The sequence below is a fragment of the Podarcis bocagei genome (genome assembly GCF_964188305.1).
Source record: "Podarcis bocagei genome assembly, chromosome: 14".
Classification (NCBI taxonomy): Eukaryota; Metazoa; Chordata; class Lepidosauria; order Squamata; family Lacertidae; genus Podarcis; species Podarcis bocagei.
In genome coordinates, this window is record NC_138139.1 from 21,662,407 (window position 1) to 21,676,785 (window position 14,379).

Sequence of the window (14,379 nt, forward strand, 5' to 3'; positions counted from 1 at the left end):
CTCCGCTGTGCCTCGTTTTTCTAAAGGAAGACCCCTGGAATCTCTCACCATTCAGCAGAGATTGGAGTGGCCCGTAACAATATGCAAGTCAAGGGCCTGGATGCCTTTTTGATATCTACTCTCTTTGATGACATCCTGAACAGATTTCATGACAACCCCATCTTGGTGTTCTGCTTCCTGGAATGGGCAGAAACAGAAATGCATCTGGGCTACTTCGAAACACAGCCAACGCAGTTTGACATTCTTTTTTTTTAAATGATATTTATTGAAAAAAGAATTTTTAAAAAAAATACAAAGAAAAAAGACAAAAATAGAAAAGAAAAAGAAAAAATAAAACCATCATTTTCAAATTCTCCACTTTCATTACCTTCTTTCCATGACCTCCTCCTCCTCCCATCTCTTGTATCTTGATTAATAATTGTCACAGCAAATCCTTTCCATAATTCATAATATTCTGTCATTACATTACCTTACTCTATTTTCATCTTATCTTATAAAAAACCTTAAAACTTAAGACTTAAATCTTATTTATACCAGCTTCTCATAACCATTACCTTTTTACCTAATTCTTTAAACATTTTTACAAGAGCCAAGTAATTTCATTTCAACATTTTTCCAACGTTCATAAAAACATTTCTAATGATAAAAAAGAGAATAAAAACAATCCAATCTTCTTCCAGCGTCCCCTCCCCCCGGTCCCGGGATTGTCAGTCCTTTTTATCCCATTAGTCTGGCACATTAACCTGGTGATCTTATATCCGAGGCCTTCAAATCTCTTCCATGTCCCTTCCGCAGTTCTTCATATTTTCCTTTCACTCGTGGGAACTCCAGCTTGGTAGTGTTTTTGACCCTTTTCAACAAATCAGCCCCTTTCCCATAGTCCAGACTAGACTCCATGTGGTATTTTAAGACATGTTTCAAATTCCCTCCAAAATTGGAAGTCCCAACAGCTTCAAACCTCTGACGGCCCATTGCCAGACTCGGAAAGTCCAAATTTCCCTGCATAGGGGGGTCAGTCCAACCCCCCATTTCTAAATCAATCCAAACTTTGTCTTTCCAAATCTGGTTTTTTCCAAGTTCATTTGTCAAATCCAAAGGCTCATTTTCCTGCTGGGCCAAAAGTCCCCCCATCTCTGGCACCCAAGATTCTGCAACATCCTCTTCTATCATCTGCTCTGTCAGGACACACTCCTGTTTAAGTTCCTGGGTGGGCTCCGTATAATTTCCCACTACCTGTTCAAATGTTCTGGCCGCATTAGTCATCAAATCCATCTTCTGACTTAACTGACCCAACAGGGCATTTATTTTACAGAAAGCACCCAACAGTGCTTCTGAAAACATTGTCCTGCAAGGTCACAAATCCTTTCCCACGGTTGTAATCTGACAGCTGCAAGCTCCCTAGAATTGGTTACAGTTTCACAGTCCCCCTCTAGGGGGAAACTTCTGGTTGTTCTTTCTTTTAAGAACAATAGCAACAAAGTTTCTTTTTTAAATATATTTTGTCAATATTTGTTCCTTTAAAATGCGAAAGGAAACAGTGGAATCACAATGTTACTCTTCTTTTAACTATCTGTCAAAAACATTTGTCTCTGGTCAATGAGCTTCAAAACGTCAATTCTGACACCCCGCTCCAGGGTCAGGACGGTGGAAAGTTACTTTACTTTAAACTCACTTCTGCAGGTTTAAACAGTCCAAAAAAGATCCCCCTTCTTCTCCTGCTACCGAAGGGGGGTTCAACGCTTTTAGATGGTGAAAACCAATCCTTTAAAAGTAATTTTCTAAGCTCTGGTTTATGTTGTCTTTGCTTTCTTCTGACTACAAGGAAACGGAAGGCTGACTTCTTGTTTAGACCTTCCCGTTTCAGTACCAAATTAAGGTAAATTTTTAAGTCCAATTCCTTTCTAATCGCCCCATTGCGGGGATTCGAACCACCTACCTTCTGATCAGCAAGTCCTAGGCTCTGTGGTTTAACCCACAGCGCCACCTGCGTCCCTTATTTATTTATGTAGTGCATAGTTAACTTATGGAACTCACTCTCACAGGAGGAAGTGATGGCCACCAACTTGGATGGGTTTAAAATAGGTTTAGACAAATTCACGGAGGAGAAGGCTATAAATGGCTACTCAACCTAATGGCTATGTGATTTCTCAAGTGATGGAGGCAGTATGCCTCTGAATACCCGTTGCTGGAGGCCACAGGAGGGGAGAATGCTCTTGGGCTCAGGTCCTGCTTGAAGGCTTCTCACAGTCATCTGGTTGGCCACTGTGAGAATGGGATGTTGGACTAGATGAGCCACTGGCTTGATTCAACAGGATCTTTTTAAATTGCTGTGGTTTCCAGCTGCCCCCAGTCCCAGCCAGCCTAGCCAGTGGTCTGAGATGATTGGAGATGGAGTCCAGCAATATCTAGAGGTCTCCCCCACCTTCTGTAACACATATGGCCACATCATCAGGTGCTGTTGTTGCTGCTCACGATGAGAAGGGATAATTGACATTTCATTTCGCCTAGAAGGAAAACCGACTGGCCCCTAATGCAAGGCAGCTTTTCAAACTGACAAGGCTGCTCCCTTGAGAATTATGCACTCCAAACGCAGTCCTGGGAACAGTTGCAAATAGGCACTCAGGGCTAAACGTCTCATCAGCATCTCCATGCTTCTTAAAATTGCTGTTGGGCAATCTTTTGTCCTAACAGTGCCGCCTGAGGAAGCCTTTCGGAGATGGCAAAGAGCAAACAGCTCACGGTTAAGTGAATCTGATGGGCTTTATTACCCTGCGCTCTGTCTTACTGGTGCAAAAAACGGGCAGCGATGCTGAAGTCCAAGAGCTGCACCAGGGTGTATCTACTCATCATGGGGCAAGAAAGCCCCTTCGGAGACAAGGCTCTTTTCTGAAAGGTTTGCAGCTATTTCCTTAGTTGGCTTTCTCTGCAGACAGCCGCTATAAATTTCCCCCTATCCATGGATGTGGATGGGAGGCTGGGTTAGCTAGAGTTTGCTGAGGCAAGGGTTTTGTTTGAGGGGCAGTCCATTGAATCTGCTCTCAGAATTAACAACTGCTGCATTTATGTTCCTCGATGGATCTTTCCTAGACTGGAGCGGTTGGGCAGAAATTATCTGAAAAGGGGAGGGCAGGCAGCTAATTAACACCATCGTATTTGATATTGCTTTTAGCCATATTTATTACCATTATTATTTCATATTTTGCCATGAGCCACCTTGGAAGGATTTGGAACCTGAAAGGTGAGGTATAAAAATAAACTCCATCTAATGCTGAAATTGCCAATGGCTCAGAGTCTGAACTTCTGGATGATGCTAATAACAGCCCGGAGACCTCCAGGTATAGGGCGGTGTATGAGTTGAATAAATGATAATAATAAGAGAAGGAGAGGACCCTAACAATGACATGTCTAGCAACTTACTCTGACAAAATTGTAGTAAGGCACCCGCAGAATAAGGGGACGCGGGTGGCGCTGTGGGTTAAACCACAGAGCCTAGGGCTTGCTGATCAGAAGGTTGGCGGTTCAAATCCCCACGAAGGGGGATTTGCTTGGTCCCTGCTCCTGCCAACCTAGCAGTTCGAAAGCACCTCAAAGTGCAAGTAGATAAATAGGTACCGCTCCGGCAGGAAGGTAAACGGCGTTTCTGTGCACTGCTCTGGTTCGCCAGAAGCGGCTTAGTCATGCTGGCCACATGGCTGTACGCTGGGTCCTTCGGCCAATAAACCGAGATGAGCGCCACAACCCCAGAGTCGGCCACGACTGGACCTAATGGTCAGAGGTCCCTTTACCTTTTTTACCCACAGAAATAGAGTGGAAATAGAAGCACTGCAATCTACCAGGGACAAGTGCCAGAAAAATAGGGACTTTTGCCAAGGGCAAAACAAGGATTGTCATGATATATGACAGTCTGTCAGAGAGACAGTGTAGTATAGTGGCTAGAGCACTGGACTAGGACCTGGGAGACCAGGGTTCAAATCCTCACTCAGCCATGAAGCACACACTGAATGACATTGGACTGGGGCTGTCTCTCAGACTAGCCTATATAGCCTATATAGCAATCTACCAGGGACAAGTGCCAGAAAAATAGGGACTTTTGCCAAGGGCAAAACAAGGATTGTCATGATATATGACAGTCTGTCAGAGAGACAGTGTAGTATAGTGGCTAGAGCACTGGACTAGGACCTGGGAGACCAGGGTTCAAATCCTCACTCAGCCATGAAGCACACACTGAATGACATTGGACTGGGGCTGTCTCTCAGACTAGCCTATATAGTCTAGCCAACTATTTAGAATATTGATTTGTGTTTTAACCTGTTTTTAGTTTATGGTTGATTTTATTTTTTGAATGCTTAAAATTTTTGTTCGTAATATTTTTTATCTGTAACTTTATTAGTTTAACGTGTGTGTGTGTGTGTGTTTAAAAAAACAATCAAGCAGTATATTAATTTTATGACATAAATAATAAAATAACCTACCGCACAGTGTTGTTTTGAGGATGAATTGAGGAGTGTGCATACCACATTCAGCTCTTCCGAAGCAAGACAGGATGTAAATGTAATAAATAAACAAATAAATAAAACGTGAGGGGTGGGAAACAGAAGGAAGGGATGAAAAGAGAAAAAAGACAAGTGTAATAAGGGACTGATGCAAGTCGATGCAGTTTCCTAAGTTTAGGGGTTGTTTTGATTGCAGATGGGCACAAATTGACTAAAACTGTTGAATTATGCAATAAAAAACACGCAATTAAAACCTGCTTCTTAAAGGGGATGTTGCCATTTAAATTCCCCGTCTCAAGATAGAAGCCCCTATTTATGTTACCCTCTAACCAGCATTGATAATATTTTATTCTAATTTAGAGGCGCCTGTACCTTTAATGAAAACAACAACAACCAGCCCGTACTGTACTGCACTTTCTTTCCCCCCGCCCCTTTGGAGACTTTCAGACCAATCCTACAGCTCCACCCAAGAATCTTTCCCCCGCCATCTGATTGGTGAATCAAAGCGCTGAGCCACTCGCCTTTTCTCTCCCAGGAGACGCATCGATTGGCGCGGCCGGGTCACTCGTCACAATGCTCCCTCTTCTGATTGGCTGCCTTGCACGTAGGCTGCAACCTCCACCTCCTGTTTGGGGAAACTAGTTACTTTGATCACCCCCCCCTCCCCATTACATTGTATCATGTGAATGAGTTACTTTTAAGTGGCGGGGGAGAGGGCATGAGTGCTAATCAGCGGAGGAATCTACTGTGATCTGCGAAGTGAACCATCATCCTGGAGAGATCTTGAAGGTGAGTCCTGTACTTTTGATAGGCGCTCTTTTATGAAGCATCCTTCTTGGGGGCGAAGAGGCGTCACACCGGAGGGAAGTGTCGGCACTGGAGAAGTTAACATACAGAGCGCTGATCTGGATGCAAACGAGATCCAAGTGGGGGCACTGCTGTTACCTCTGAGCAGGTTGCTTTTGAGCCCAGCCTGGACAATCCAGCTCCGACGAGCCCGCGCGAGAGGTCAGGGGTTCGGAGAGAGGGCTCTGCTAGTTGCTGCCTACCAGGGTTTTGCGAGCAGGGTTTAAGCAATTTGCAAATAATGCTGGGAATAACCAGAAAGGCAGGGAGGGCGAGAGAGAGAGCGCGCGCGTTCAGGAGGTGCAAAAACCCTGGCTTTGAAAAAACAACTCGCAACGCGTCCCAAATCAGTATTGCTGTCTGAGTTTCAAAACTAGAGGTGGGTTCTATTCTCACCCCCATCCCGATTATTTTATCTTTTGATGCAAAACCTTTTGGCCTGGAAACATTTTTTTTAAATACATGCTAGCTTAAAAACATTGACATCTTTTTTAATATATAGTCATGGTGTTGGAAGGGAAACGCTTTCTTGCGGATTCGGGTTAAAAAACATGAACTCCTTTGTTTACTACATAGTTATATGATGGCATATGAGGTTAGGATAATACCAGGACAAGCCTACGGTTCGCAGTATGGGATCTGAGCTTTCTTTCGGTTGTTGAATTAACACCCATCTTTTTTCTTGAGCTGGTTGTTTTAAAATATACTCCGAAAATCAATGTGGGGTTATTGTGGACGGATGCGTGCTGCATATGAGTGTCTTTTAATGTGTGTCTGTGGTTTTGAGAGAAGGGAGACTTTACAGAACAGCTTTTAGAAGGTGATGTGGACTGCAACATAATTATTTCCAGAACCCTTTCCTGCTCTCTTGAGTGCATTTGAACGCCCAGGGAGACCTTAATTAGGGTCACGGATTGCTGCTTCCCTACATTAAATACCTAGCTTCCCTGCTGATGCTGGTATATGACACTCTGGAATGATGTCGTCTTTGTCTGCTGAGCTAAGACACAGCTTTAAAACCCACGATCACCATTCTTTTTTGTTGTCCATCTGAGATTATATATATATATGTATATAAAAAACACACACGTGCGCATGGAGGTGGGGGAGAAAAGAATATATTGTGTGACCTATATCAGACTATTATGTGTGTGAGACTAAGACTGCAGGAAGCTTAGCTAACTGGATGTGTTTGTTCATTAATTTCATATAGCTAGAAATACACTGAAAGTGATATTTGGGTCACCACAGGGTGCTGTTTACTGCAAAAAGCCCCCATTTCCTGCAGTACTTAGCCAAGCCGTTTATAATCTTATTCAGCAGCAAACAATGGATCTTGCTTTGGAGGGCATGCATGCTAGTAAAAAAAGAATGATTGTCTGGAAAGTGACACCCAGAGAACCTTTGTGTGTGTGTTGTGTGCCATTGTATGCAGAAGCACCTGATTCAGACTAATTTAGTTTGAATTGCTTGCTATTTAGGCTATGATTGTTGTTTTTTTACATACTTCTTCCCTCACATCAGGAATTTTCCTTTATCCCTGCTATCTTGATTTATTTTTCAACAGTACATTTTCCAATATAGTTTTTTTATGTTAATGAACATGACTAACTTAGGTCTGAAATTTCACTGGTGAATGCCGGCCCCTCCATGAGGCAAATGGAGGCAGCTGCCTCAGGCAGCGGAATCCTAGGGGCCCTTGGGCAGGCAGGTACCCCTTGATGCCTCTGCAAGAGAAGGGAGGAGAAGAGGCTGTGGTGGCTTTGGGGTCCACTGAGATCTCACAAGAGCAAAATCATGCAGAGGCCTCTGCAGGGCTCTTACATTTTTCACTAGTGGATGTTTCCAAATATATATATATTTTTAAGGGTAGCCTTGTGCACAATGCATTGCAGTAATCCCCTCCTGTCTCCAGCACAGGGCTGCAGCTTGTGTTGGGATGGGCCCAGGTTCAGTTTCTGACACACCCCCAGTTTATAAGAAAGCACCTCTTGCAGAAGAAGTGGCAAAGAAAACAAAAACCACATTTGAAACCTTGGAGAATCATTGCCACCTACAAGTCTTGCTGGATCTGACCAAAGGCCTATCCTGTTTACAGTAGTGTGCCCAACACTGGGGCTTGCTGCTTGCAATCCTGGAGGCAGCCTATAAGCAGTGAGGGCTAGTCCTTTAGCTACCAACCTCAGTCTGCCTCCCTTCCCACTTATCACCAGATTAGGAGATTGCATGAGATGTCAGCTTCTTCCTCCTATTTCTTGCTGTTGTTTAGTCGTGTCCAAATTTTCGTGACCCCATGGAACAGAGCATGCCAGGCACTCCTGTCTTCCACTGCCTCCCACAGTTTGGTCAAACTCATGTTGGTAGCTTCGAGAACACTGTCCAACCATTTTGTCCTCTGTCGTCCCCTTCTCCTTGTGCCCTCCATCTTTCCCAACATCAGGGTCTTTTCCAGGGAGTCTTCTCTTCTCATGAGGTGGCCAAAGTATTGGAGCCTCCGCTTCAGGATCTGTCCTTCCAGTGAGCACTCAGGGCTGATTTCCTTAAGAATGGAGAGGTTTGATCTTCTTGGAGTCCATGGGACTCTCATGAGTCTCCTCCAGCACCATAAATCGAAAGCATCAATTCTTCGGCGATCAGCCTTCTTTATGGTCCAGCTCTCACTTTCATACATCACTGCTGGGAAAACCATAGCTTTAACTATATGGACCTTTGTTGGCAAGGTGATGTCTCTGCTTTTTAAGATGCTGTCTAGGTATATCATATTAATAGACCACCTTTTCTCCAAGTAGCACAAGGTGGCATACATGAATCTCTTCCTCCTCATTTTCTCCTCATAACATCCCTGTGAGGTAGGGTTAGGTTGAAAGACTGTGACTGACCCAAGGTCACACTGTTAATTTCTTGGCTGAGCAGGAATGGTCACAGGGTGGTTTACACAATATAGTGGTACCTCTGGATACAAACGAGATCCCATGATTCTGTGATTTATATTTCATTAGAAGATTTTCATTTATAAAAACATAGTGACCAAAAAGAGGGGGGAAAGTGTGAGAATGAAGAAGGGGGGAAGTCAGTTACATTACCATACATTAGTATAAAGATTATTATCTTAATACATTTAATACATATAAATAAACCCCACCTAATATATTCTGTATAAACTCATTCCAAATATCATTATATTTATTTAGTGAAAGTCTGCATCCATAAGCAGTTTGTGCACATGTTGCTAATATTGTCATGTTGTCAAGCCATTGATCATATGTCTATTCGTCCGGTTCATCGGTATCAATCTCCACCATTAGAGCATGTAGAATCCAAAACCTGGGATACTGTGGTCAACAGTATCAAAATCCACCAAGAGATCACAGAGGGTGAGCAGGTTCACACTTCTCCCTCCTCTCTCCTGATAAATGTCATCAACCAGGGTGACCAAGGTAGTTTCAGTGCCATGACCAGACCTGAAGCCAGCCTGGAATGGTTTCACAAACAACACTAATCTGGATAAACGGAACCCATATAGAGAGGGAAACGGGATCATAGTGGCAAATGCCAGCCCCAAACTACACACACTTAGTTGGTCGTGGGAACAAACCTTGTGTGTATGGGCTCGGAACATCCAGCTGTAAACTCTGTACATAAGCGCATGTACATTTCATTGTCTCCACACTAAGAGCCAGTGTGTTGTAATGGTGAGGGTTCAAGTCATCACTTGGTCATGAATCTCACTGGCTGAACCTCCCCTATCTACCTAACGTACCTCAGAGAAAAGGCAGGCACTTTGTGGGGCTTCCCTTGGGAATGGTCTGGAAGGTGCAGCTTGGATAGGATGTTGTGGCCAGGTTGTCAAGTGGAACACCTGGATGTGCATATTACACCTGTGCTGAAGGAACTGCAGTGGCTGATGATCAGCTAGCAGGCCATGCTTAAGGTACCTGTTATTAACCTATAAAGCCCTCAACAATTCAGGACCAGGTTGCCTGAAAGACTCATTGCCCCTGTATAGACCTGTAAGATTACTTAGATCAGTATTTCCCAAACTTGGAGTTCCAATTTTTTTTGGGACTTCAACTCCCATCATCCCTGGCCACTGGTCCTGCTAGCAAGGGATGATGGGAGTTGTAGTCCAACAACAGCTGAAGACCCAGGTTTGGGAAGCACTGACTTGGATCATCTAGGGAAATTCTACTCATGGCACAGCACTCTGCAGAATATCATAGGGCAGTGACACAGAAATGGGCATTTCCAGCTGTTACCCTTGGTCTGTGGTGTGCCCTTCCCTCTGCCATACCTGAGGCAACAACTATGAGCTGTCTTGTGAAAACTTATCTCTTTGTCCAGGCTTTCCATGAAACATAAGATGCTGCTGCTTTGTTGGAGTTTTTTTTTTTGGTTGTTGTTCCATTTCTGTTTTAATGACAGTCTTTGCTTTTCTATTGTATACTGCTTAGAGATCTTTAAAAATATTATAAATGGCTTTGAAAAAAATCAAATAAAATGGGTGTGTTGGCAGAAGGATGGAGAGATACGTATGCTAATAAGCTCATGAGCTGAAAGATGGGATACAAAGGTTGTTGTTGTTTAAAAAAGAAATTGTGATTAGCATGTATTACTGAGACTGCTGCGTTTTTAACACTTGGCTATAGTTTTTCAGTTATCCCTACAATGATCCTGTAAGGTAGCGAGCATGAAGACTCTGAAATCAGCGGGGGGGGGGGGGGGCTGGAAGAAATTTAAAGACTATTTAAAGAAATATTGTAAAATTAATGAATGTTAGAAGGATGTTGGATAGAAACTAAGTGGTTTCCAGCTGTAATGCTTTAGGAGACATGAAAAAAAAAGATCCACAAATGGGTAAAAGTTTAATGGTAAGGATTTGCTGAACTAACAAACTGAATTGGAATACAGGGAGGGGAGGTGTGAGGAGGTCTGAGGAAATAAGTGTATGGAAGTTATGTTATTGAAAATTAATGTGTGTTTTTAATTGTTTTTTATTTTGTATGTTTATTTTTTTGTATGTTTATTTTTCATTTTTTGCTATATTTTAAAAACTTTCAATAAATATCTTTTTTAAAAAATTGAAATCACCGGGGGGGGGGGTTTGAGCATGAGAGCTGCTATCAATTTCTGGAGGCAGTCCATGGATTCCTGCCTGAGATGAGGTCTGAACCAGGGCCACCCTGGCTAAAAAGCTCCCTTCTCTCCACCAGTGTGCTTCCTTTGATCTAGTTAAAGCACAAACTGTGAGCCTCATCTCCATAATTCCAAAGCAATTTGCTGGTTCATCAACTTCTTAAGCAACAATCAGAGTCGGGAGCAAGTGGAACAAGATAGACAGGACCAGGTTAAATGTGTGGACAGGCTACAATTAAGGACGTGCCGCAGAACGGTATATACTCTGTGCTTGAAAATCTAGCCTCTGTGCCAAGTTGAGCAAGATTTTGGGCCTAAAATATTTAGTTCTGCAGCCTGAGTACAATGTAGACATGTGTCTCTGTTTTATCCATATCTCTTATCTACTAACTTAAAAGAGGTGAATCTTTCCCGCCAGTATTCCTGAAGAAGGCAGCTTGCAGAGAATGTCTGCCGTGTCCTTTTTTTCTAATGGAACAATAAAACTGAGTTGTGAAAACTGCAAAAGCTGTAAAACAGTGTAAGAGCAACAGAATAAAACCGTATTTTAAAAGGCCTGAGAAAAGTAAGGGCACATGATGGCAAAACCACACTACAGAATAGAGAAGGGGACCAAAGCAGCAGCTCCCTGGGAGATGGTGCCACAGCTGAAAAGGCCCAGATCTAAGCATCTGACTAAAATCTGGATGTGCAAGCAAATACACGTGAGAAAGCAACAGTACCTGTGTTTCTGCCTTCCAGGGGAAATGACTTGTTGGAACTATGTACACCTTCAGAGTTCTTAGATGACTGGCAGCCCTTGTGATTCATGCATCCCCTCAATCCTGAGGACTAGCGCCTTGCATTTTATTAAAAACTGAAAATCTTATGGTTCGGAAGGTGCAGCATTGCACATCACACACCAGATTGCCTGAGGGTAGAATACATCATTAGAGACCAGGAGCAGCCAAGAATTTAAGCCTACAAGGAAAAAATCCAACAGCAAGCAACAGGAGATCTGAGTCGTTGCGGACAATCCCAAGCCAAATAGATGAGGCTTGCATTTATTTAGGTTGCATCTCTCCAGCTGTTGCCAGCGATGCTTGGCAATCTGCTGGCCGGATGTACTGTAGGAAAAGGGCAGGTGAACTGGAAGTGCAAATGTTGAAGCTTGTTTATGGAGAGTTGCATTTCTTCCTTTCCCTTGCCAACAGTAAATTAAATTGCTCTGATGCTGCCTAACAGGACCCCGTTCTGCTGGAATGCCTGCTAGGAAGCATTTGGCATCAACTTGTTGCATCAGCCCACAACCACCGACTTGACTTTTAACCACAATCACATCAACGCGTCTTTCCTCATCAAGTTTACATCCCCACAGTGACAATTAGCACTGCTTCAGCTGGCCAAGGAGCCCTTTCTGCCAATGCTGGGCAGTCCTTTTGCAACTTGTCTGTTTTGCAAACTTCCAGAGGCTTTAAATTCTGATTTGTCGGCCAAAGGCCAGCCTGCCTTTGTCCTTCATTCCAGAGGCGGAGATGGGTGCCTTTGATTTATTAGGCAGGCTGTTCATAAAGGCCAGAGTGAAATAGGGGGAGGGCATGGTGTTGTGGTCTCCTAACCTATGGACCACTATGGAGTCATATTGTGGAACAAACTCTTTTCCATTCCAGTGTTAGAAACTCAGCTATATAGGCTAGGCACCAGATGGCTCTTAAAACCAAGGTTACAGTCGCCAAAATTGGGGCAAGATGGCTCTAAAGTCTTATTTTTCAGATGATGGACTGACTCTGATTGATTCTCAATTAAAGTTCAGATGACCTTGAACTAGGTTAAGAGCTTTGAGAACTTGAAGAAAAGTCACTTGATCCAGCGAGAGTCCACATATACGGTATATTGGCCTATTCTGACCTCTTTTTCTTAACGGTAGCTGCTCCTGCTCAGGCTGCACAGAAAAAGCAATTTGGCCAGCATGACTAAGCCGCTTCTGGTGAAACCAGAGCAGCGTACGGAAACGTTGTTTACCTTCCCGCTGGAGCGGTACCTATTTATCTACTTGCACTTTGACGTGCTTTCGAACTGCTAGGTTGGCAAGAGCAGGAACCAAGCAATGGGAGCTCACCCCGTCACGGGGATTCGAACCGCCGACCTTCCGCTCGGCAAGCCCTAGGCTCTGTGGTTTAGACCTGGCGCCTGGCTAATTTCGAACACTGCCTTTGGCATAGCCTAAGTGCTGTGTGCCGCTCCGATAAAGAGTATCTTTCAACTTCATGCTTTGCCAAGATCTTGTTCACAGCCTCTTGAATCACACAAAAGCAAAGGTACCTATGTACCACTGCCCCCTGAGAAATTCCGTAGTAAGGTAGTGTCTTTAATTAGACCACTGCAAATATCAGAGAACAGAGAGCAAGGCCTCCATTGCTCAGTGGCTGAGCATCTGCTTAGCATGCAAAAGGTCTCCGGTGCAATCCCCAGAATCTCTAGGAAGAGCAGGAAAAGACTCCTGTTTGAAAACTGTTGGCAGTCAGTTTGAAGAGCCGCTGACTGTGGAATATGCAGGTTTGGGGTGGATCAATGATGTGAATTGGTATAAGGCTGCTTCCTGTGTTTCTAAGCTTTTGAGATCCGGAACTCTTCGTCAGCAGGGAAGCAGAAGGTGGGGAGACACTCATTGGTGTTAAAGCGAATGGCCTTAAGGCAGAGTGTGGGAAGAAGTAGCAGGCTTACTAGAATAGGCCAGTCTTTCCCAGGCTGGGGACTTCCAGCTGTTTTAGACAACATTTCCCATCAGCCTCAGCAAGCACAGCTTCATGTTAGCATTGTAGCTCAGTGTCAAAACATCTGCTCTGCATGAAGAAGGTCCCAGGTCCAATTCCTAGACCTGGACCTATTAAAATCTCCTTGTCTAATACCCTGGAAAGCCACTGCCTGTCATTGGGAACAGGACTGAGTGAGATGGGCCAATAGCCAGGCTTTGTGCTGGATGAAGAAATGCACAACATCTGATGCCCTGGTTTTGAAAACAAAATCCAGCAGTTATCTTAGATCTCTCCCCAGTCTTAAACACAAAGCAAAAAGGTTCTTAGCGCTAGAGAACAGTAGTAAAAAGAAACCTGGTGATTATTGTATTAGCAAAACTAGAGTTTAAATACCTACTTTCGAAATAGATATTCCTGGCTATTTCAGGGCATTGGCCAGACAGGACTTAGGCATTGTTAATGCCTCCGAAAAAACAATGGCAATTTGCAACGCTCAGTAAGCTGAAGGCATCAAAGCGTTGGAGATGCATTGCAGCAAGACTTCAGCGCAATGTTCCTGACTTTGAATCAACAATAGAGCAAACTTTGAAAAGAAAGTCCCTAGAGGTACAAATACATGCCTCATTTGCACACACATGAAAAAGCATTTCTGCTTACAGAATTGAGGTTTCCCTCTTTGCTTCCACCGTCTCCCAGCTCTAATGATAATAGTAGTGTGGTTGTACTTTATAAATGAAGTCAAATCTAATGGGTAATGTTTTATCTTTGGGGACAAGCTTGCTTCTGAGAGTCGAGACACAAGCTTGTCGGGTTGGAAGCTTGCATGGTTCAACGTATGTTGGAAAAGCAAGAGAGATAATTTTGGTCTTAACTAATGTACAAGATAACTTCAAAAAGATTTCCCCTCCCTGAGGATTCCCAGCAGCGCAGCTCAGGGGTACAGATCTCTTCTAAAGAGTTTTGAATGTGCTCACCCAACTATTGATTCCATTTCCAGAGGGGTATTATTACTTGTGTTTCAGTGCAACGGACAAAGGGTATTTTGGCACCTTAGATAGGGGGACATTTATTATGGTGCAAGGTTTCGTGGACTGTACTTCATCAGATCCACTTGCATCTAGTGAATTGGACTCTAGTCCGTAACCCGTGGAAGCTTAAGGTGCCAGAAAATT

At 43.7% G+C, this 14,379-nt stretch overlaps 1 protein-coding gene across 1 annotated transcript in view; it reads left to right on the top strand.

Moving 5' to 3' along the window:
* The first annotated feature begins 5,095 nt into the window (after nt 1-5,095).
* The window catches only part of KLHL25 (kelch like family member 25), a 32,064-nt gene continuing 22,780 nt past the window's right edge, over nt 5,096-14,379 (top strand). The window contains exon 1 of the mRNA XM_081171162.1: nt 5,096-5,282. The gene's annotated coding sequence lies outside the window, so the exon portion shown is untranslated. The remainder of the gene's footprint in view (nt 5,283-14,379) is intronic.